Raw genomic sequence first — 22,087 nt, 5'->3', positions numbered from 1 at the left:
CATGACTTCAGCTAAACCTAATTACTTCCCCAAAGTCCCATTTTCAAATACCATCACACTGAAGGTTAGGGTATTAACATATGAATTTGCAAGGTGCAGGGGAGATGCAATTCAGTCCATAACAATGGTCATAATGATGAAAGCATTTGATTATTGATTTCTCTAAAAGTATTAATAAAACTAAAAAGGGAGAATGAGAATGGTGGGAAACAAACTAAATCTCCATCTATCAAAAGAAACTCTATACATAATGCCAAAAATTGATAACTCAAGAAATAACAGTGTAATGCTATTCTTTAGTGATATGAAGGCAGCTACAGAGCTGGTGGTCTCTATTTACTATTGGTTCTAAAGAGTGAATAGATCTAGGGTTCAGGAGAGTGTGTGGCAGGAGCCTGCTGTTTTTAATTATCAGTCTTTTAGTATTATTTGATTTTAACAGTGTATGTTATTTTGCTTAAAATAAAAATTAATTAAAAAAATTAATTAGATTTGAAAATACAGGCATTCTATACAGAGTTTGGTGTTTTTGAGTAAACTTAGGCCTTTTTTAGTTCAATGTTCTAGTGAAGGGCAGAGCTGAATAAGGCTTTTCAGGATAATTAAGCCAAATAAATATGGAAAATAGGCCTTTAATTAATTAATCAACTAATCTACCTGTTGGAATTATAAGCACCACATAGACCCAAGAATAAGGTTGCCAGATTTAGCAAATAAAAATAAGTATGTCCCATGCAGTATTTGAGACATACTTATGCTAAAGTATTATTTGTTGTTTATCTGAAATTCAAATTTAACTTGGCTTTCTGCATTTTATCTAAAAACTCTATCCAAGAGGTAGGTGATTCATGAAAATTGCTAGAATGGAACACAGTGGAGGTGGGAAGTGGGAGATTTTTCATTTACTCATCCTGCACTGAGGTGCGCCAGGGTTGATCTCAGGGTATTTCTGGGGTGACATCCTGGTGTTGCAGCACTTTTTTTTGTTGGTCCACTCCAGTCCTACCAGTCTGCCATTAACAGTTAGAGCACATGCACTTATAACAGGAAATGGTCAAGTTGCAATCCTTGAAAATGAATCTTGGCCCCCAGAAAGATAATTTCTGAGGGCTAAGAAAGAAAGTGGTCAGAAATGAAGCGAGTGTACATTTCTGTTACTTTTTACTTCATCCAAAATGTGGCATTTGAAGCAGGAGAAACTTAGGTCTATGGTTTCCTATTTATAGTTCAATTGTGATGCTACACCAGATTCTCCTCTTCTGTAAATGTAAAAACTTAGAAATTATTATGGAAAATTTTAAACATATACAAAAGTAAAGAGAATAATTTAAGGAACCTCCGTGTATTCATCACCCCAACAACCATCAACTCATGGCTGGTCTTCCTTTGTCTCAATTCCTATTCTTTATCCCTCCCCAGTTATTGTGAAGCAAATTCCAGACATCATCTAATTTCATCTCTAAATATTTCAGTATGTATTTCTGACATACAAGCACTCTCCCTTTTAAACATAACCACAATACCCTCATCACAAACACTCCAAAATCAACGATAATTCTAAAAAGGCATTTTAAAAAATACTTGCTAGATGAAACAGAAATGCTCTCCTAGGATTTTAGCCAACACAAAACTTTCTGGTATTAATTAAACGATGTGAACAAGTTTAAATACCATTCTGGTACCACTTCAGAGGAGGTAAATTCAAACACTCCAACTGGGTATTAAAATAGCTTGCTGTTTTAATATTGAAAGAAATAGACTACTGTTCAATCACTCCTTGATCCGACAGATATTTATTGAATACTTATCTTGCTAAGCACAGGATACAAAGATCAACACCTTTGCCTTTGAGGCATTGTGGAACACACAGGTTTATATCCAAGTACATGTGATACAAAGCAGAAGGAATTAGCCACAAATAAGGGTACAAGGCAGAACTAGCAACTTAAAAGAGTTCTAAAGGATGTGTGCTCATTCTGAAGTAGCAGAGGAGGACTTTTCACTGGAGAAATCATCATGAACAAAGGTATGAAGAACACAAAATCTCCTAAATTATTCATTCTTCAAGAACAAAGATCAGGTCTTTCACATCTTTGCAAATCTCCTGCCCTGGCCAGTGACACCTAGCACAGTGCCTGACAGGCATGGACATTTACTGAAGAAATGAATATTAAATTCACTTTTTACCTTAGTGATTATTAATATTAATTCTCAGCCAGTCCTAAAAGCCTATGTTATACTGTATTGTTTTCATGCACGAAGACCATGCCACAGAGCCCCTTCAACCCCCATGAGGAAGAGGCAAGCGTTAAGCTATTTTACAACGAGGGATCGATAGATCGCCCTGAACGTTTTCAGGAAGATGCCGCTTCCCTTTATGCGCTAGTTTCTTTCATATGCTCAAGCATTTTGGTGGTGAATTTTTGCTGATCTCCTTTATTAGTTTAAAAGATGATCGAACCATCTGTGGTTCCCCCCCGCCCCCGCTCTGCTATCGTGACCTGCCCATTCGCTTTCTAATGAGCAGATATGAAATTTGCTTTACTGACCATTTTCTCTGAAAATAAAAGCCAGAGTGAAGCTTTGCTAACCATATGATTGAAATTTATTGCCACTGAAAGGACTGTGTGTGTGTGTGTGTGTGTGTGTGTGTGTGTGTGTGTGTGTGTGTTTAGGGTTTGGATGGGGCTCTAGATTAAAACTTCAATAGCTCTCTGTAATCATTACATGGACTGTACTGTCCTGAGTAAGATTTAATCCTATCTGTTCCATAGGAGAGAAGGTCTGCATATTTACCAGCTGGCCAGCAGTGCAGTAAATTTATATTAAGTTATTTTCCATATCATTTTATTTATTTATACAGGCCCGATTAGACCCTTTCAAAGGCTTAACTTAGTGTGGCAGTTGCAGACAGCTAGTTTACACCAAGCCTTTCTTGGCAAGACTTGAAAGCGAACGGTAAATGGTGTAAACAATTGTACGTGATTATACACTGCCAAATAATGTGCATCTGGGAAGGCAAACAAAACTTATTAAACAGACAACAAATAGCTGAGGTAAATATCAAATATGTTAACTCTACAAAACACAGGGCTGTATCTCGTCAAAGTCTTATTAACTCGGCGCAGCTGGATTAAAATAAAAAGCACCATTTAGACTTAAAAGCAAGGGATCCCCAAGTTAAAAAGTCTGGATTCTGTTCCTGTCTCCATCACTAATTCACTGAGTGACATTGATTATTACTTTGATTTTTGTTTGAGTTTTCCCATCAATGGCAAAAGAATTTCAGGGCTCCTCCTGAGAGCATAGGAGAATGGTCACCATATGCCTTCCCTGGAAGGGAACACAAGAGAATTGCTGTCTGGTTACCTCCCAATTTATCCTGCAATCTTCGAGAGTCTGATGTCCTCCGGAAAATGAGTCGGCCTAAGTAAAACTTGGTGAAGGAGATGACGTTCTTAAGTCAGGTCACCACCGCGGCCGTGGCAGGCTTCGGAGGTAGGCAACAGTATGGGGACATAGGTAGTAATGACCAATTCTGCTTCTGAGTCATATGGGAGAGGGAAGCATAAAAAGGGGGAGACCATGACAGCCCCAAAGTAGATAGTCATGCAGGACCCTTGTCAAACCGCTCTACAGCCAGAGAGGCGTTTGGAACCACACATGGTTATGGCCATCTTTGAGTGTTTTTAATAGAACTTGCTTTAAAAGCAAAGCGTTGTCAGTGAATTCTTGTACCTCGTTTTACCTGCTCTTGTTCCTTTCCTGCCTCGTGCCCTGAAATGTCATCTACCTCACAACCTAGGGTTCCCACTATTCTCTAGATCAGAAATGTTCAACTCGGCTGCACATAAGAATCATCTAAAGAGATTTTTTTAAAATCCTGATGTCCAGGCTTGCACTCCTAGGATCTCTGAGAGTGGGACAGACACATCAGTATTTTGTTAAGTCCCCTGGGTGCACCCACACGGAGAAGCCCTGAACTAATGGTCCAAATGGCTGATCATAATTTAAAGTACTCGTGCTCCTTGATCTTGGAGATTCACTTGAGTTACGTGTGGTGATTTTAAGTCTCACGTTTGCCTGGGCCACACAATCTGAATATATCCCAGATGCAACTGTTGCATTCTCTACTGCTTCTATCTTAATTCATGCCACTGGCATCTCTATCCTCTACTTCTGCAACAATATCTCTGTTTCCATGGCACCTAGCGTGAGCCTCTGAAGCATAAATCTGATCATTTATCATGCTGCTCAAAATCCTTCAAACTTAGAATAAAATCCAAGGTTCTGACTATGGCCAGTTGGCCCTAAGTGACTAACCCCTGCCTCTTTCTCTCCAGCCTCATCGCCTCCTACTGTGTGATTTACTCTCCAGCCTCTGTACTGTGCCTCCGACATACCCAGCTGGGTCTTATCTCTGGGCCTACGCACTTGCTCTTCTTTCTGCCTAGCATACTTCCTCCCAGATGTACACATGGCTTTGCTCTCTTCATGCAGGATTTTATTCCTCACAGAATAACTTCCCTTAACTATATCTATCTCAACTATATCTATCTAACACTTCCTTTCATTTTGTCCCCTTACCCTGCCTGCTATATTCTCTTTCATAGTTTTTGCCACTACCAGAAACTAGCAAGGTAAACTACTTGCTAGTTTATCTATCTAGTGCCCATTTTCTCCTAGAAAATAAAAACTCTATGAGAGCTAGGACTTTGTTTGGGTGTAACCCAATATCTGGAACAGTGCCTAGAACATAGTAGGCACTCAATACATAGTGAATGAATGAATGAGTAAATGTCCCTTACTTTCGTTTCACTCTTCTTGTCAAATATATCACAATTATGAGGCTATCGCAGAACGAGCTATTTAGATCAACCAAGTTTCTCAAACAAAGCAACATGTAGATGCATTTTTGCTCTCATTTATTTGGCTTCCTTTAATTTGAAACCTGAGTTTCCCTAGATCTCACCAGCTCATAAATATATTGAGTCACGTAAATAATCAGTAAAAATTAATTTTCATAGGAAAAGGTGACTGCTGCAAGTTAGGGCTGTCAGATTTAACAAATAAAAATATAAACTGTCAAGTTAAATTTGAATTTCAGATAAACAACAGATAACTTTCTAGTATCAGTATGTCCCATGCAATTGGGACATAACACTACAAAATTACTCATCGCTTATCAGAAATTTTAATTTGGGTGCCCTGTATTTTTATCTGACAACATAAATCCAAAATGCAGTGGAATTTGTTTTAATACAGGAACCAGTATGAAGTCAGATGAACTGGTTTTGAATCTTAGCTCAGCCACTTATTGGGTATGTGAACTCGGGGAAGTTATTTAAATTTGTCGAGCTGTAGTTTTCCCATCTCTAAAGTGGTGATAATAATACCTGCTTTGTGTGATTATTGTGAAGATTACATTTTAAAACTATCTAAATCACTTAGTTTAGCACCTGGCCTATTACGATCACAAATAACATTACTATCATCATTGTGACCATACGTACAGTGATCAGTTATCCGAGATTTGTCCAGGACTGAGGGGTTTCCTTGGTTGCAGGACTTTCGGTGCTAAAACTGGGAAAGTTCCAGGCAAACGGGGACAGTCGCTCATCTTGGTAGCTACTTAGAAAAAGTTTAGTACTGCTACACTACTGCTCTTACTTTAAGCTTTAAGTAATATATGAGGATTGTTTTCTATCCATTACCAAGAAATGTCTGGTTGCACTGGAAAGTTTTCCAGCTTCTATTTCAAAAAGCAAATCTATTCTTTTAACCTTAGACACATTTAGATCTGCATTACCGGAAAGACGTGTGTTTGAGTTGTGTATACTTAGAAAACCATTCAAGTGGTGCTGTTAAGGGTTGATTAATACACTTTAAACCATTAACTCTCAAAATGGGGAATTTGACTGCCAAACAGTTCTGTGTATTTATAGTTCAGCCTTTTGTTCTCTGCACTGAAAAAGGCTGTTAAGAAAAAACTTGTTTCACAGATGAAATGGTGCTAATTTATGCAAATACAATGATTGAGGCATCAGGGCTCAAAGAGGTTATATCTTAAATCTCTTAGGTAGGGAAATGACTAGGATGCTATCCAAAACCCTCTGTAATGATAAAATCTCTCAGATAGGTGCTTTCTGTGAGCTGGTACTTGCTAATATGGTTGAATTTGGAGAAAAATACATCCCTTCGGCAGTGACCAACAGTAACTGAGCGGTTACACAGCCTCTGTGTACTGGATTTCCACCTTTAGAGTTAGTTTCAGTAGACAAAGCACAGAAGACTTGGTTGAGGATTAGGTAGCATCTTCCTGATGTAATGGTGTTTTACCAACAGAAGGTGGGGAACAGGAAGAGGGGGAGAAAGGAGGAGACAAGCCCCAACTAGGCAACATCCTCATTTTATAGTGGGGGGAGTTGCTGGAAGAGAAACTAGAGATTCAAGCATATTATTTATTATATTATAATAATATTTGCATATAGTATATTCTTTATAGTTACAAAGATCATCATAGAAGAGCTAATAATTATCATTTAACTCTTGAACACTAGAAGAAGTGGGAGGAAGAGATGGGCTGGACAAAAGCAAACTAAAACATCATCTTTCTTTTTTATTATAAATTTATTTATTTATTTATTATTTATTTTTGGCTGCATTGGGTCTTTGTTGCTGCACGCGGGCTTTCTCTAGTTGCGGCGAGCGGGGGCTACTCTTCATTGCAGTGCGTTGGTTTCTCGTTGCGGTGGCTTCTCTTGTTGCAGAACACGGGCTCTAGGCACAAGGCCTTCAGTAGTTGAAGCACACGGGCTCAGGAGTTGTGGTTCACGGGCTCGAGAGCGCAAGTTCAGTAGTTGTGGCGCATGGGCTTAGTTGTTCCGGGACATGTGGGATCTTCCCGGGTGAGGGATCGAACCCGCGTCCCCTGCATTGGCAGGCGGATTCTTAACCACTGTGCCATCAGGGAAGTCCCAAAGCATCCTCTTTCTTACCAGAGTCAGTAAATAGTCCAGAATTAAGTCAAGAAACTGAGAAATAGGCATAAAATATAGAGATGAGATGGAAGCCACCAGAAGAACTAAACACAGAAATCTTTTTTGATTTTTTTAATGATAGAACTGAGTGGGGAGAGCTGAGGTGAAGACAACTGATTTCATCCGGAGCTGCCCTGCTTGACTTACCGTCATGTGCACAGATTACTTAGATTTAAAAAATCAATATAAGATGGTAGTATTGTGGTACAAAGATGTGGTTATACTGTTCTCCTTAGGCAAAAGTGTGCACTATTCTCAGTATTGTTGTTTGGTGAGCTTTCAGGAAATGGAATTAGAGTTGTTCACACTTTCTTTGTGGTTCAGGGGCCTTAGAAACTACTTGGCAAAATTCAAAATATTAGGCAAAGAGATATTTTAGAAGAGGGAATAAGAAGAAGAGCGAGAAGAAAGGAAAAGAAATCCAAGATCACTTCCTTTATGCCATCAGTAGTGGACATAGCACCTACCAGCTTTAAATGCCAAGAACCTTAGTGCAGTTGAACCTTGAACAACACAGGTTTGAACTGCATGGGCCACTTACATGCAGATTTTTTTTTCACTGTACTACAAAATTCAAGGTTGGTTCAATCCAGGGATGTGGAACTAGGATACTGAGGAAACGTGTGTACTATATATGGAGGGCCGACTATAATTTATATGCAGATTTCCAGCTGCACAGAGGGTTGGTGCACTGTTCTGCCCTAAGTACTAGTTATATATGGAGAGGAGCATCTTATCGCCTCTCACGCCCATGCCGGTCCCCCTGGCTTCCTCTTGTTCTCTGCCTCTCTCTATCTTTAATGCTAAACAATTTTTCATTTTTCATTTCTCCTCACTTTCCATTTGTTTTAAATTTTTTCAGACACGCGATATTATCTTCATTTATCGGCTGCTGCATTTAAGAAGTGTATGCCATCTGCACAGGGCAGAGGATTTTTTTAAAACCCGGAGTCTTCAGTCTTAGCAACAAACCAACCTTCCTCATTTCGAGCAAGTTTGCTGCCAGAGAGGATAAGAGTAAATCCCTGTCGGTCCAGCTGTTCATGGAGTACAAATAAACACAGTCTGAGAGTGGAAGACTGCCGCTTTGCTCTTTATTTTTCTTTCTGACTTGAACTTGCATTTTCTTTCCCAATCAAGGGCTGTTATGGCCCAACCTGCTTGTGTGAATTAAAAGCCTTCCAAGCATAAAGGAATCCTTCTTAGAGAATCATGTCAAGCTCAGATGCACTTTATAAGGGTCACGTCTCCAATCACTATCAAATTGTCTCCTTTTGAATTCGCTGTCTTTCCTCCAGCCACCCCTTCTTATTCAAGGATTTCCTCCCATCTTTGCCTGGTTTCACACCATCCAGGCTGCATTCATTTGCAAAGGCTCTGGCCCAGGGACAGAGAAGTAAGTGTTGGGGGGGAGAATGTGAGCCTCTGATGTAGGAAGCCAGGTGGGGGACACCTCTCTCCCCAAACCCCAGAAACTTTGAGCAATACAGACACTAAGCCCTCACAATTGTTGCTGTGGCATTGAACTGTGGTGGCAACGACAGTTGTGACTTCATTGAAGAAAGCAGAACAGCTGGCGAGGCCTGGTGGGTGTGCTCCTAATTTGTGCACAGATAGCTTTGCTGTTGCTCACAATGGGTTCCGGCCGTCAGTGACTGGAGCCAGACAAAAAAGTGCCCTTCTATTGAAAACGTGGCTTCCTCCACCCCATTGAAGTCAATGTCAAAATTTGCTCTTGTGAGGGCCAAAGGGTTGAGCCCAACAGTTTTTAAAAAGCAACACGCACACACAAAAAGGCTGTTTTCAAGGCTGACCACACTTTTCTCATGAATCCTGAATGCCTACTGCCTTCTCTTGGCTGGCCATTGTGCAGAATAAAGCTACGGATGAGATTTCTGGAAAATGCTGCCATCTCTAAAAACATGATTCCTTTATTTCCAATTATACATTTAAGAATTCTCTGCATTTGAGAACTCACTCTTGGGTCTACGTGAAGCAAGATGATGCCTTTCTAAGACTCGCTGAAGTGAAAGGAGCAAGGCATGTGCACACAGGGCCAGGTGGAAGTGGGGGAGATACCTAGGTAGTTAGCTCACACCTCGTCAATTTCATTGGTCTTGACTACCCTATAACCCTTCTTTTATCATGTTTTTCTTCTAGTGGACATTTGTCACTTCTTGGCCACCCAGCGGCCATTTTCCCTTCTTAGCAGTACTTGGTGATTCCTTCAGGAAATCTCTCTTCCTTCTCAGCACTGTGGCTTGGGAGGGATTAGACCTCATTTCCCACTCTTAGGCATAAACGCTGCTGGGTTTAAACCAGTGAACTTTTCCCATTTACCTACTCAACTCCTCCACTGGTCCTCAGATAAGCCAGTAACACAGTCAAATCCATCAAGACACAAAGAGACATTTGAGACCTCTGAGAAAGACTAACTTTCTCTTTCTTCCACAGGTACTACCAGAAAAGATGCTCATTGTTCCTCTGGAAGATGTGGGAGGAGATCTGAAGTCTGGAGTTGCTGCAGCCATTTTGTTGCCACAAGTGGAGACCCTGAAACTGCCTGTGAGGAGAAGGGGATGGGAAGGAAGGACAATATGGTGTCTGAGGATGAAGCAGAGACAAAAAAGAACCAGCCCCCTAGTGTCCTTGTTCGCATTGCTAGATGAAGCCTTAACTGAGGCCAGTATCACCTGTGGACATTTTCATTGTATAAGCCAAGAAACTCACTTTATTATTTAAACCAGGTCAAGGTGGCTTCTCTGTTGCTCATGATAAAATAGTTCCAAATGATATAAGTCCCTTGTTAAGAATCCTCTATATCTCCCCATTGTCTATAAAAATGAGCTTAAATTTCTTAGCTCAGCATTTGAGATAGTCCACAGGTGGAACAGAGCCAGCGTTTTTGTTCTGGTCAAATTAGTCTTATATCAGTTCCCATCATGCTCATTTTCTCTGCTTATTCCTCCTTAAAGGTCACTGCCCTTACATTTTACATCTTCTGTGGTCTTCCCAGGCTATACTTATCTCTCTTGATCTATGTTTCCCCTCACACTCTTCCAATTATTACTTAAACTGCTATATTTTCTTTGCCCTTTCTGTAGGCTCTCTTATGTTGTTAACCATTTTAATGTGTGTTTAGCTTATCTCCTTGTGAGCAGATATGATAGCTTTCTGATCGATGTCTATCTCCTTGCAGTTGGAACCATACCCTACACATAGTTGGTACTAGTTACTAGCTACATGCTGGATAGTTAGTAATAGTCATGTTTTTTGATCAGCATCGACACAAAGGGTTATGTCTGGGTAAGGTTAAGGGCTCAAATACTACTTAGATACATGAGAACAGTGAAACCAGGGGAGTCTGGCTAAATAATGTTCACCTGAGAATAAAATGGGGCTACTCCATTTTAAGAAAACCATTTAGAGGAGACGAACTTGGTTAGTGGAGTATAACCTAACTCTTAACTTTTCAAATCACAGAGCTCGTGGAAACAAATGAGGTAAACTGATTTGCCTAATACATCTCTGTTATGAAAACCCACCGGAGCTTACTCAATTAGAAGCAGGTATCAAGTGCCCATATAATATAGCCCTATAACTCGAGAGCTCCCTGTGGTCAAATACATCTGCCAGGAAGGCATGCAATTTTGTGGTCCCAGTTCCCAGCTCTATGCAGAGCCTCTGTGCGATGACCAGCCAGTCAAGAGACCCCCCCACCCAAAAGCCTGAAGAGTGGCTGTGTAATGCTGTTCATTTCATCATTTCCTGCCTCGTTTTCCACCTACGGTCCCTCTGGCTTCATGGAGTCTGTTTACAAAGAGAAGTAAAGGTCCGTATTCTGTTTGGCCTCCATGTAGGTTTTATTGTAACCCTTTAAAGCTTTACGACGTTCTAAGGTATATTCCCCTGGCATTCCAGCATGATCCACAGTGCAGTGGAAACAGGCTGTGCTTAGCATTTCACAACCTGAACATTTAATGACGTCACTCTGTGAGATGAAGGGAAAGCTATAAGAAAAATCCAATTTGGGCTGCTCTAGCCACAGTTGCCTTCATTAGCCTCCATTTTTAATGTAATGAAAGGAATAAACCTAAAGATGGCCAGCTAGGAAAGTATGAGCTTTCAGGTGTGCTGGGTTACTGTAATTTTTCTGCTAGCAGAAAACATGGTTAAGCCAGGGAATTGCTCTCTATCCTGAGAACACAGGCCAGAATGAGAAAAAAAGGTACACACATAAATTTTTTAAAAGGCATTAAGTATGCTATCTGGTACTATCACCGTCTTGGCATCTCATTCTTTCCAGAAAGCTTCAGCACTCTCTCTCTGTATCGGTTCCTCCCTCTTGCTGCGAGCCTTACAATTTTGGGAAACATAAATATGCAATATTGAGCTGGATTGCATCCCCCCTTCACTCTAAAGCTGCATTGTCTAATGTTGGCATCCCTTTGGAGTAATCTTTAAGCAAAGACGCATTTGGAACAACAGATAGAAGAAGGCACTTTTTCTCCTGAGTGTGGGCTTTCTTCTTCTGAGTAAATAGATGCTACAAAAGCAGCCGAGTCTCCATTTGGTGTATCTGAGTAGGTGTTTGATATTTGCGCTGAGAAATATTGAATTCCTAGAACACCAAGAAGTAATTCAAGAATTTTCTCACAAGTCACTTAGACTTTAAATCAATTATTTGCAATATTTATGAGCAGAAAAGAGCACCAACCATCAACTCTACCTTTTCTATGGGCATGTCTTATGATACACAAAAATCTTAGGTGATACAGTTAAAAAAAAAAAAAGGCAGAAGGCCCTCAGGGTGATTAACTACCCAAACCTGTAATATCTGTGGAATTAAAACAGTCACAGCCTTTCTAAGGTCTCTGCTACGTTGTGATCTGAGAGTTTGAATCATATGCCGTAAGTCAGCAAGTTACTTGCTGGCTGGTGGGCCTAGCCAGTCTCCAGCATCCACTCCCGAAGCAACTTTATTGCCCTCTTCCTTAGGTAGGATATGCAGTAATTCTGATGACTTGTTAAAAGTGTCTTTCTAGGAAAAGGGCAACTTCTGTCCTCTCTCACCTCCCTGCTCCGTAAAGACAGGGAATGCTGCTGACAGATATGAAAAGTGAAGAGATTTAACAAAGGGGTGGTGTTTACGATCAATCGCTCTTGAATGTCAAGGTCACTGTGGTTGTGTGACCTGGGGCACTTTGACCGATATGAGCCTTATTCTTTCCTTCCTTCCCTTATTCCTTCAGCTCCTTATTTATTCAACATTTATTTACTATGCGTCAGGCACTGGTCTATAATGGTGCCTGACGCATAATTACTATGCGTCAGGCAGCAGGGATATAATGGTGAACTAAACCAAGTCACTGCCCTCACAGAGCTTATATTCTGATGGGAGAAGGCAGGAGAAGACAGACAATAGGCCATAACACCTGATTGTTTTTAGTCAGTTTGCTGGGACAAATGAAGCCACTTTATTCTCATTCTGTGGACAAGACTTTATATTTAATTATTTTAAAATAGGGACTCTGCCTTTTAATTAACCTTTATAACATCGTCTGAAGGGCTTATTCTGCAGCTTTCCTTGGGGCAACATTCAATATGAACCGGAGGTAGCAGAGAGGCAGGGCTTCCTGCACTTCCTAAGCACATTACTTGCCGAATTCATTTAACCTCTTAGAGGCTTCAGTGTGGCAAGAATGCCCTCCCGTGTTAATCTAAGAACCAAATTGGGGTGAGGTCTGGGACACAGCACTAAGAAATATAAAGGCTAATCCCGGGGATGCTGATTAAGGTGCAGTAATGTCACAGAGACAAGAAACAAGAGGGGAAGTAGAAGGTCATTTCTCTCTGAGTTTCTCTTCGGCTTCTAAGGGGGTCCAGATGCAATCTAACATGGCACCATTGACAGTTACAGAAAATGCGTCAGACACTCGCCTAACCATATATCTAAACCCACAGACTGGTGACAGACACTGTTCCCTCTGGGCTCATTCATTTCCTTGTGGGTCCCGTCGCTTCCAGCAACGGGCATTACCAAACCATTACCTGAAGAAACCCCACCTCGCCTGCACCTCCACAGGAATCCTTGTTCCGTTTGGGCTCTGAACATTGAATTGTCTTGTGTTCTTTAGTGTCAACGTTAATATTTAAAGATACATAAATGATTGCTCTTAGTGGAAATTGAACGGACTATTGGTGAAATAAAACTGCTGGTAGAATATATCTTTCTCGATTTTCAATCTGTTTTGGACTGAAGTCAAGAGAAGACCGCAAAAGACCGCAAAAGCAAAAGACAACTTTGCCTAAATGTGAGAACAGTTGGCTTTAAAATATATATATATTGTTAAGTATTCACGGAGTGGCAAGGAGCCAGGAAAGCACTCAGTGGAGTTTTCCATTCCACTCCCCACATCTTGTTTGCAGAGTGTGTACTTTTTTGTCTTAAAGCACCCTGCTCCCAAGTTGAGAGAGGTATTCTGTCTTTCTTATTTCTAAGTAAATAAAACAATTAAAGAAGAAACAAGCAGGATCTTGATTTGAAGAACAGATAAGTAGATTAAGACATGTTAAGCTAACAGAACCTTTTCCCCTCGAAGACCTTGTCGTTGTTAGGGATGACAGTCTGGTCCTAACCCAACGCAGATGAAAGTTAATTGACTATAATTCCCCAAGCGTGGGAGTGAGGCTGGGAAAGTCCAGGAACAGAACTCAGGCTAGAGATGGAATGATTCTATGTTGCTTCTGCAATAAGTGTGAGATAAACTACTGATACAAGCAACAACACGGCTGAATCTCTGATTCCATTTACATGAAGTTCAAGAATAGGCCAAACTAATCTATGGAGTGTTCAGAACAGTGGTTGCCTCTGGGAGGCGGTTATTGACTGGAAAGGGGAATGAGGGAACTTTCTGGGGTGATGGGAACATCTTAACGTCCTCAGCTGGGTGGTAGTTAGACAGATGTGTACACATATGGAAAAGTCACTAAGCTGTACCTTAAGATTTGGGTACTTCACTGCATGTAAGTTATATCTCACTTACTTTTTTTTTTTTTTTTTGCGGTACGCGGGCCTCTCACTGTTGCGGCCTCTCCCACTGTGGAGCACAGGCTCCGGACGCGCAGGCTCAGCAGCCATGGCTCACGGCTGCAGCCGCTCCGCGGCATGTGGGATCTTCCCGGACCGGGGCACGAACCCGCATCCCCTGCATCGGCAGGCGGACTCTCAATCACTGCGCCACCAGGGAAGCCCCTCACTTATTTTTAAAAAGGGCATCACCCTTAGGAGCCACCCGAGGACAACGATATATTTATAACATTTGCCAGTCTACAAAGGACTTTCGTATGCATTATCTCTTTTGTTGTTGTTGTTGTTGTTGTTGTTTTTTTTTGCGTTACGCGGGCCTCTCACTGCTATGGCCTCTCCCGTTGCGGAGCACAGGCTCCGGACGCGCAGGCTCAGCGGCCATGGCTCAGGGGTCCAGCCGCTCCGCGGCATATGGGATCTTCCCGGACCGGGGCACGAACCCGTATCCCCTGCATCGGCAGGCGGACTCTCAACCACTGCGCCACCAGGGAAGCCCTGCATTATCTCTTGATTCTTGCAATCACCTCTGAGATTAGATGAGGAAGGTGAGGTGCATCAGAGTTAAAGGTTACAAGGATGTCCCAGGGACACCAGTGTGTCTTAGTCACAGTGCTTCTCATTGGGGCGCTGATGGCATTTGGGTCAGGACATGTCTCACTGTGTGTGTCTGTTCCATGGATTGCAGAACCTGTGCCGTCTCTGGCAAACGCTCTTCCCTGAAGATGAATGGGCTGAGCAGAACCTGGTAGGAGCACACTACCAATCCTGGTAGAGAGCCCCTGTGCTCACAGCATCCCTGGATAACCAGGCCTGAGTGCCAGTTAATTACTAAGTCACAGAGGAACCGGAACCCTGATGATGAGAGGACTTTTGTTTGGGCACTGATGCAGGAAGGGATGCTGGGCTACGTCTTCTGCTTGAGCCCCTGTTTCTGCATTGGCTTGAGGCCCATCACACAGGTCCCTTCACTTTATCATGGGCCCAGCATTGCACATCCATCAGTGTGCTATTGGGATGGGGCTCGAGCTCACAGTCTGTTCCCTGGAGGGCCTGTCCTGTGACCATGTTCCTTTCCTCTGCTGCTCCACTAGAATCAAGTATCTGCAACTCCCTTTGGTCCTGGAACATAGGAGGTTAGCCAGGATCCCTAACTTTGTCGCTCCCACCCCACCCCACCCCGCTCAGAAGTGAAGCCTCCGCCATTGGCAGAACCTCCAGCAGGGCCTTCTGCCTTAGATGTGACTGCTCAAGATCACGTGATTATAAGTGATGGTGCAAGGGCTTGAACCCAGCTCTCCTTACCTCAGATCTTGCTTTTAATCAGCTACACCCTGGGTTGGCAAACTATGGCCCATGATCCAAATCTGGCCCACTGCCTGCCAACTCAAGGATGTTTAAATGCTTCAATGGCTATGTTTAAAATGGTTATATATGGACTTCCCTGCGGTCCAATGGCTGAGACTCCATGCTTCCACTGCAGGAGGCGCAGTTTCGATCCCTGGTCCGGGAAGTAAGTTGCTGCTTGCCTCGCGGTGTGGCCAAAAAAAATAAAGCGGGGGGGGGGTGGTGGTTATATATATATACAATTTTGCCTCTTGGCTCACAAAGTCTAAAATATTTACTATCTGTCTCTTTACAGAAAAGTTTTACCGAGCCTTTTCACTGTCATAATGCTTTTTTCCAGGGTAGGACTCTGACAGGGTTTATGAACAAATCTCCCCTCTTGGGAGCGGTTGTCACTTCTCTTATACTGAGAGAACAGGACAAGGGACAAGAAAGAGATCAACTTTATTAGATATCCACCAAGCCTATTAGGGAACAAGGAGGGTTAGATGTTAAAGGAGGGGGTAGGAACAATCAGTTGCGTACACGGTTCCATCATTTTAAATCAAATAGCTGCATTTGATCTTCTCACCTGGGCTCCTCTCCCCATGACGGCTTGATGACCAGCTTCCACACTGAGCTGGTTGACATTAAAAAAAATCACTCAAGAAATGGTAGAAGAACCCCAATGTAAAACGTTAGTAATCTGACTAATTTATTGGATTTTTGCCTTGCGGTTCTTAGGACCACAGACCATTCATCCATCAACAGACATGAGAATAGAGAAGAGGAGAGAAGAGTCCCCTCTCCCAAGGAACTTCCCGAAAAGTAAACAGATCTCTACCTTGCAGCTGAGGCAGGAACAAGAGGAGAGACGTGTGCTCTTGCCGGAATGGAGAATGTGAAGCCCAGGCTAGGTCTGGGTTCACCTGCCAGGTGAGCAAAAGCGAGGGGGAAGGGCATTCTAGGCAGAGAAGAGCATGGACGTCTATTGTGTAGCATCTATTGTGTACTTTTTTTTTACGGTGTACATAAAATATAAAGTAAATAAAGGCATGGAAGCAAGGTGAAGCATGGGGTGTTAGAAAACAGTGAAGAGCCTAGTAGAGCAGGCACCAAAGCTGAATGTGAGGGCAAGAGGTGCCCTTCGAGGTCAGCAGGGCCAGACCCTGAAGGCTCCTGTAGGTCGTTGTCTCAGGTGGGGCTCCCCCAGAGGCAGCCCCTGAGACAAGGCGAGGTAGAGTCAGGACGGCCACAACCCCTTGCTACTTCTCCCACTGAGAAGTGGAGTCTTATTCACGACCCCTTGAAACTGGGCTGAACTTAGTGACCTGCTGACCAAAAGAATGTGGCAGAAGTGACATTCTGAGACTTCTGAAACTAAGTCACAAGAAGCCTTGTAGCATCTGCCTGGGTCTCTTGGAGCACCCTCTCTGGGAGCCCTGACCTGCCACGTAAGAACTCCAATGACCCTCCCACTGTCATGTTAGAGAGACCGTGTGTAGACCCTCCCAGACAAGTCTAGCCTTTCAGCCATCCCTGAAATCCCTGCCAGAGAGCCCGGCACATGAACAAAGCTGTCCTGGATGCTTTGGACTTTCCTGCTTGTAAGTTGAACACGTATGAGTAACCTCCGTTGACACCACGTGGGACAGAAGATGTGCCCTGCTGAGCCCTGCCCGAATTCCTCACCCAGAAAGTGGTGAGAGAAGAGAAAATGGCTGTTGTTTTTGTCCCTAAATTTTGAGGCAGCTGTTACGCCTAGCAATAGATAACCGCTTTCATTGCCCAGGGCCGCTGTAACAAAGCACCACAAACTAGGTGGCTTAAAACAACAGAAATTTATTGTCTCACAGTCCTAGAGGCCAGAAGTCCAAAACCAAGGTGTTGGCAGGGCCAGGCTCTCTCTGAAGTTTCGAAGGGAGAACACTTAGAAATGCTGGAAATCCTTGGAATTACTTGGCTTGTAGACATATCACTCCCACCTCTGCCTCTGTTGTCACGTGACGCTCTCCCATGTGTCTCTGTCTTCACACGGCATTCTCCGCCCTGTATGTGTCTCCCCCCTCCTCTTATAAGACACAAATCTTATTGATGAGGGCCCATCCCTCATCTCAACTTAATTACATCTGTAAAAACCTTTCCAAATAAGGTCACGTATACAGGTACCTGGGGGTCAGGAATTCAACATATCTTTGGTGGGGACACAGTTCAATCTAAAACCATAACCAAAACACAAAGATTTGAGTACAAGTCGTTCATCTGGGGGATGATTCTAGGAAGCATTGGTAGAGGAGTGGGAGAGAAAGACAGAGAAGAAAAGGAAGCCAAAATAATGTGCATTATGGAGGGGTCGCTGCTGTGGGCAACTGAAGTCAGTCCCACTGGGAGCATCTGGGAGATAGTACGGAAAATACTTCAAAGTTCTTCTCTCTCTTCCTCTCCACTCCCCTGCCCCAGGGGCCAGGAAGATGGAGAATTTATCCTTCAATTCCCATCCATCACTGGCTGAGGGCTGCTCCCCAGGAGCATTAATTTCCTGACACTTATCGCTCACAACTAAGAGAAATCCCTCAAGTGAAGAGTAGCAGGCGCTTACAATAGGATGCTGTGGGCATATCCTGGAACAGCGAGTGCTAGGGGATATGAGTGCGGCACTGACCACCTTTGCTACAGCCATGCTGAGGAGGTGGAATTTTATTCTTGAGGTTATGGAAGCTGGAGGGAGTGGTGAATTGAACTATTTAATACAGCAGAGCAGAGAATTTGATTTATAATTCAAATTCAGATTTGAATTATAAATCACTCCGACGGGAGCTGCAGGGGGCTGGACTCTCCAGTTAGGAAGCTGTATCTGTAATCCAGGGGGAAAGTCACAAATGCACAAACAAGTGCAATGGTAGGTCAGATGGAGAAGAAGGGATCCAATCAAGATATGGATAGAAGAGGTAGAACCAACAGGAAATACAAAAAGAAGGTAAAGATAAATTTGAGGAAGTTCTGGGACCCTAAAGGAACTCTTCACATTGAGCTAAACTAAAGGTGAAATCTTATCTTTCATTCAGATGGAATACAGATGTGATAGCACCTTGCCTCAGGGCCCTTGCACGGCTGTTTCTCTGCCTGCAACATCTTCCCCCACAGTCACGTGACCCACTCCCAGGCATATTGCAAGTCTTTGCTACCATGACCCCTTTTCAAGAAGACCTTCCCTGACTCCTTAATTTAAAATCGCAGGCTACCTCCCCCCTGTCATTTCTCCCTATTGCCCTATCCTGCTTTATCTTTCTCTGCTCGGCACACTCTGACGTATGTTCATTTTAATTATGCATTTGCTTATTGTCTGTTTCCTCCTACTCAAATATGAGCTCCACAATGGTGGGATTTTTGTCTGTTGTGGCTGCATCGCAGCATCTAGAATAGGACCTGGCACACTGAAGGATGTCAGTACTTGTTGAATGAATGAACAATTTAAAAAAATGTTGTTAAACACAAACAGACTGTAGCTGCTTCTGTCTTCTAAGGGGGAGGGATGAGGGTGACACAATTTATAGTCCAGGAGAAATAAAATTCTATATCACTCCCTTTCCCCTGCAAAGATGAAGGGATAAAGAAGGGGAGATGCCTGGGCAGAGTGCAGGGAACATTTTAAAATATACATGGGGAAGGCCTGTGGTTAGCCGGGGTATAGCAAGAGAAGAGGGAGAGTGTAGGCATTGTTGTTTCGAGAAGGAAATAGATCAAAGAAAGCAGCCAGTGAAGCAGCCACTTCACTCAGTGTGGTAGAATGGGTAGAATAGCCAAAGGGAGTCTCAGACTCAGTTTTATGGTATTTGGAGTTTCTGCCATGTAAACCTACTCTGTCTCCTCAAAAACATTAGTAAAGTCTGCTACAAGCACAGGCCTTGTGTGAAGTTTCGGGAGGAAACGAGGAAAGGGCTGGAATTCTATATCTGGATTGACACATTATGAAGCAGGGACAGCAAGCAGAGAACCTGAGATGGTACAAAAATGGGATTCAGAGGAGGCGGAAGAATGGAGCCAGGCATGACCTTGAGATTATGGGGCCCCGAGAATTTGTGGAAAATTTGGGAAATGCTTTGGAGTGAAGACAATCACTAATCAGACCAGTCACTTGGACTGCCGTAGTACAGTACATTCATACGGTGCTTTATAATTCAGAAAACATTTTGCAGACATTATGTCATTTTTATCTTCACCCTGCACAACAGAGAGTTTGGGTAATTTGGCCAAGACCACTTGAGTGTCAAAGCTAGAGATGAACTTCAGCTCTTTGCACTGGAAGTCAAATGCATGACTACATTACTCCTAGCTTTTGTAGATTCAATATTTCCGCTTTCAGCTGTTTGAGAAGTTCAAGTGATGCAGTACCTTGATACTTTTGCTGTGGCACAGCTCGAATCTGTTCCGGGAGGCTGGTCTGCAGGAGGGAGGCCCTGAGCTAGTGAGTGAGTCTGGCCACTTGCCTGGTAACCTCGACCCTCCTCAGCTCTGTTGCTCCAGCCTGTGGTACATGGTGGAGGGTTTGTAGGGTTGGAAGGTCTTGGGATCTATCTATGGCAAAGAGCAAAGGGCTAAAACTTTTCTCTTCTAACATGTTTTCAGGAGGGGAACTTAGAAGTTGCTTTTAAAGAAAAGAAAAAAAAAAAGATGTCAATTTCTTATGCTGTATTTGGGTCTTCCATGGTTAAAAGCATGAATGGAGCATAAGTCTGGGTTTGGAAAATTTGGGAAGATATATTTCCACAATCCTTTCTCAGTTTAAGCTGTTGCTATGATATCTTACCCAAAGTATCCTGACTCTTTTCCCAAGAGATTGCTCTTCTTGGAAAAAATGCAACGATACTCAAGTCAAAAATGGAGTATGGGGCTTCCCTGGTGGCGCAGTGGTTGAGAGTCCGCCTGCCGATTCAGGGGACACGGGTTCGTGCCCCGGTCTGGGAAGATCCCACATGCCGCGGAGCAGCTGGGCCCGTGAGCCATGGCCGCTGAGCCTTGCTGTCCAGAGCCTGTGCTCCGCAACGGGAGAGGCCCCAGCAGTGAGAGGCCCACGTACCGCAAGAAAAAGAGAAAAAAAAAAAAAAAAACATGGAGCATGATACAAATTACTCTTAACACTGCTTCTTTTGGTGGAGGAAGGGAGGCATTTGTAGTTCTGATTAAAACTGGAGCAAAAATATGTTATATGGACCCTAACTGAAATGAGGGAGAAATGCCACTTAAAATTTTCTTTAACATATATGCTTATGAAGCAGGTTTGTGGAATGAGAAATAAGCACACCTATTTTTTAATCCAGAAAGTAATCCATGAATAGAACCCAGTGTGGCAGTGGCATAAAATTTAATTATTTACTCAGATCCATTACACCTGTTTCCCCTCCTTTCTGTGAATGACGTTGATGTGCCCTGAACCACAAAGGTAAATTTGTAGAAAATTAGCACTAAATCTATTTCTGGTTAGTGAGACTGAGTAAGTGATTCCTTGCTTTCTTCCTTGTACTTTATTGCTCAACTTTTAAAGTTATGAGTGTGTAGTATTAAATTTCAGAACAACAGAGCTATTACAAATTAAAATGTTATCATTTCATCAGGGTACAACCGGGAAGGCAGAATCGCTATGAGTTACAGAACTCAGGATCGATTACAAAAAGTAGACGTTACACCATGGCGAGAGGTGTTGGGGAGAGAAAAACCTGAAAGGAGGACTGGGGATCGGAGGACTCAGGTTCCAGTCAATCCTAGAAGCCGATAATATCCCATCCCTGACCACCAAGAAGCAGCTGTGGGAGAAGATGTCTTTGGGGCTCCAGAGCCAAGCATCTGGTGATGGGCCAGAGGTCAGGAAGCAGATCAAGATACAGAGCACAGGAGACAGAACAAGCTGGAAACCTCCAGCACCTCCAGGAATGCCTGTCCAACTGCGATGACCATTCAAGTTGCGGCTGTTGCTTCCCTTCCTCATGCAAATTCCTCTTTGGACATTAACCTGGAACCACACAGGGAGGAGATTCTGGGAAACAAGTTTCCATCTTAACCAAGCTGACATCCAACCCCACAGATACCATGAAGCATCGTATTTATTTGATTCTGAGCAAGGTCCTTCATTAAATGAAGCTGGGCATAAGAAATCCCACATATAATCCGTTAACCCCATCCTTTATAAACTGAAACCTCTGGCACAGCCTGTGGTGTACCTACATCTTGTCACAACTTGTCTTATCACAACTGCAAGAAGCTAGTTATTGGAGAGGGGCTGTTTGGACTGTGGAAATAGCAGTATTTTCCATGCATTGTGTGTAGACAAGGAAAATCTAAACTGACATGCTCATGTTTTTACCCTCTTAGTGCTGTAGAATCAAAATCTCATGAACTACAAAGCTGCTTCTGTTCTGTTCATACATCATCTACTAATCAGTGTCAGATCACAGAAATTGCATCGTAAGATGTACAGTGTGAGCAGCCAGAAAAATGTCTAAATACTGCTTTATTTTCATCCCAGTGTTTAGCACAGTGGTTACCCAACTGTCTGATAAAATGATACAAAGACTTTGGTCTTTCAATATCACTTATTTTCCCCATATTTATTAAGCTTCTACTAGGTTGCATCCAAGTG

This window comes from Delphinus delphis, chromosome 6, assembly GCF_949987515.2.
Source record: "Delphinus delphis chromosome 6, mDelDel1.2, whole genome shotgun sequence".
NCBI lineage: Eukaryota > Metazoa > Chordata > Mammalia > Artiodactyla > Delphinidae > Delphinus > Delphinus delphis.
Note: the sequence above shows the minus strand (reverse complement) of the source record.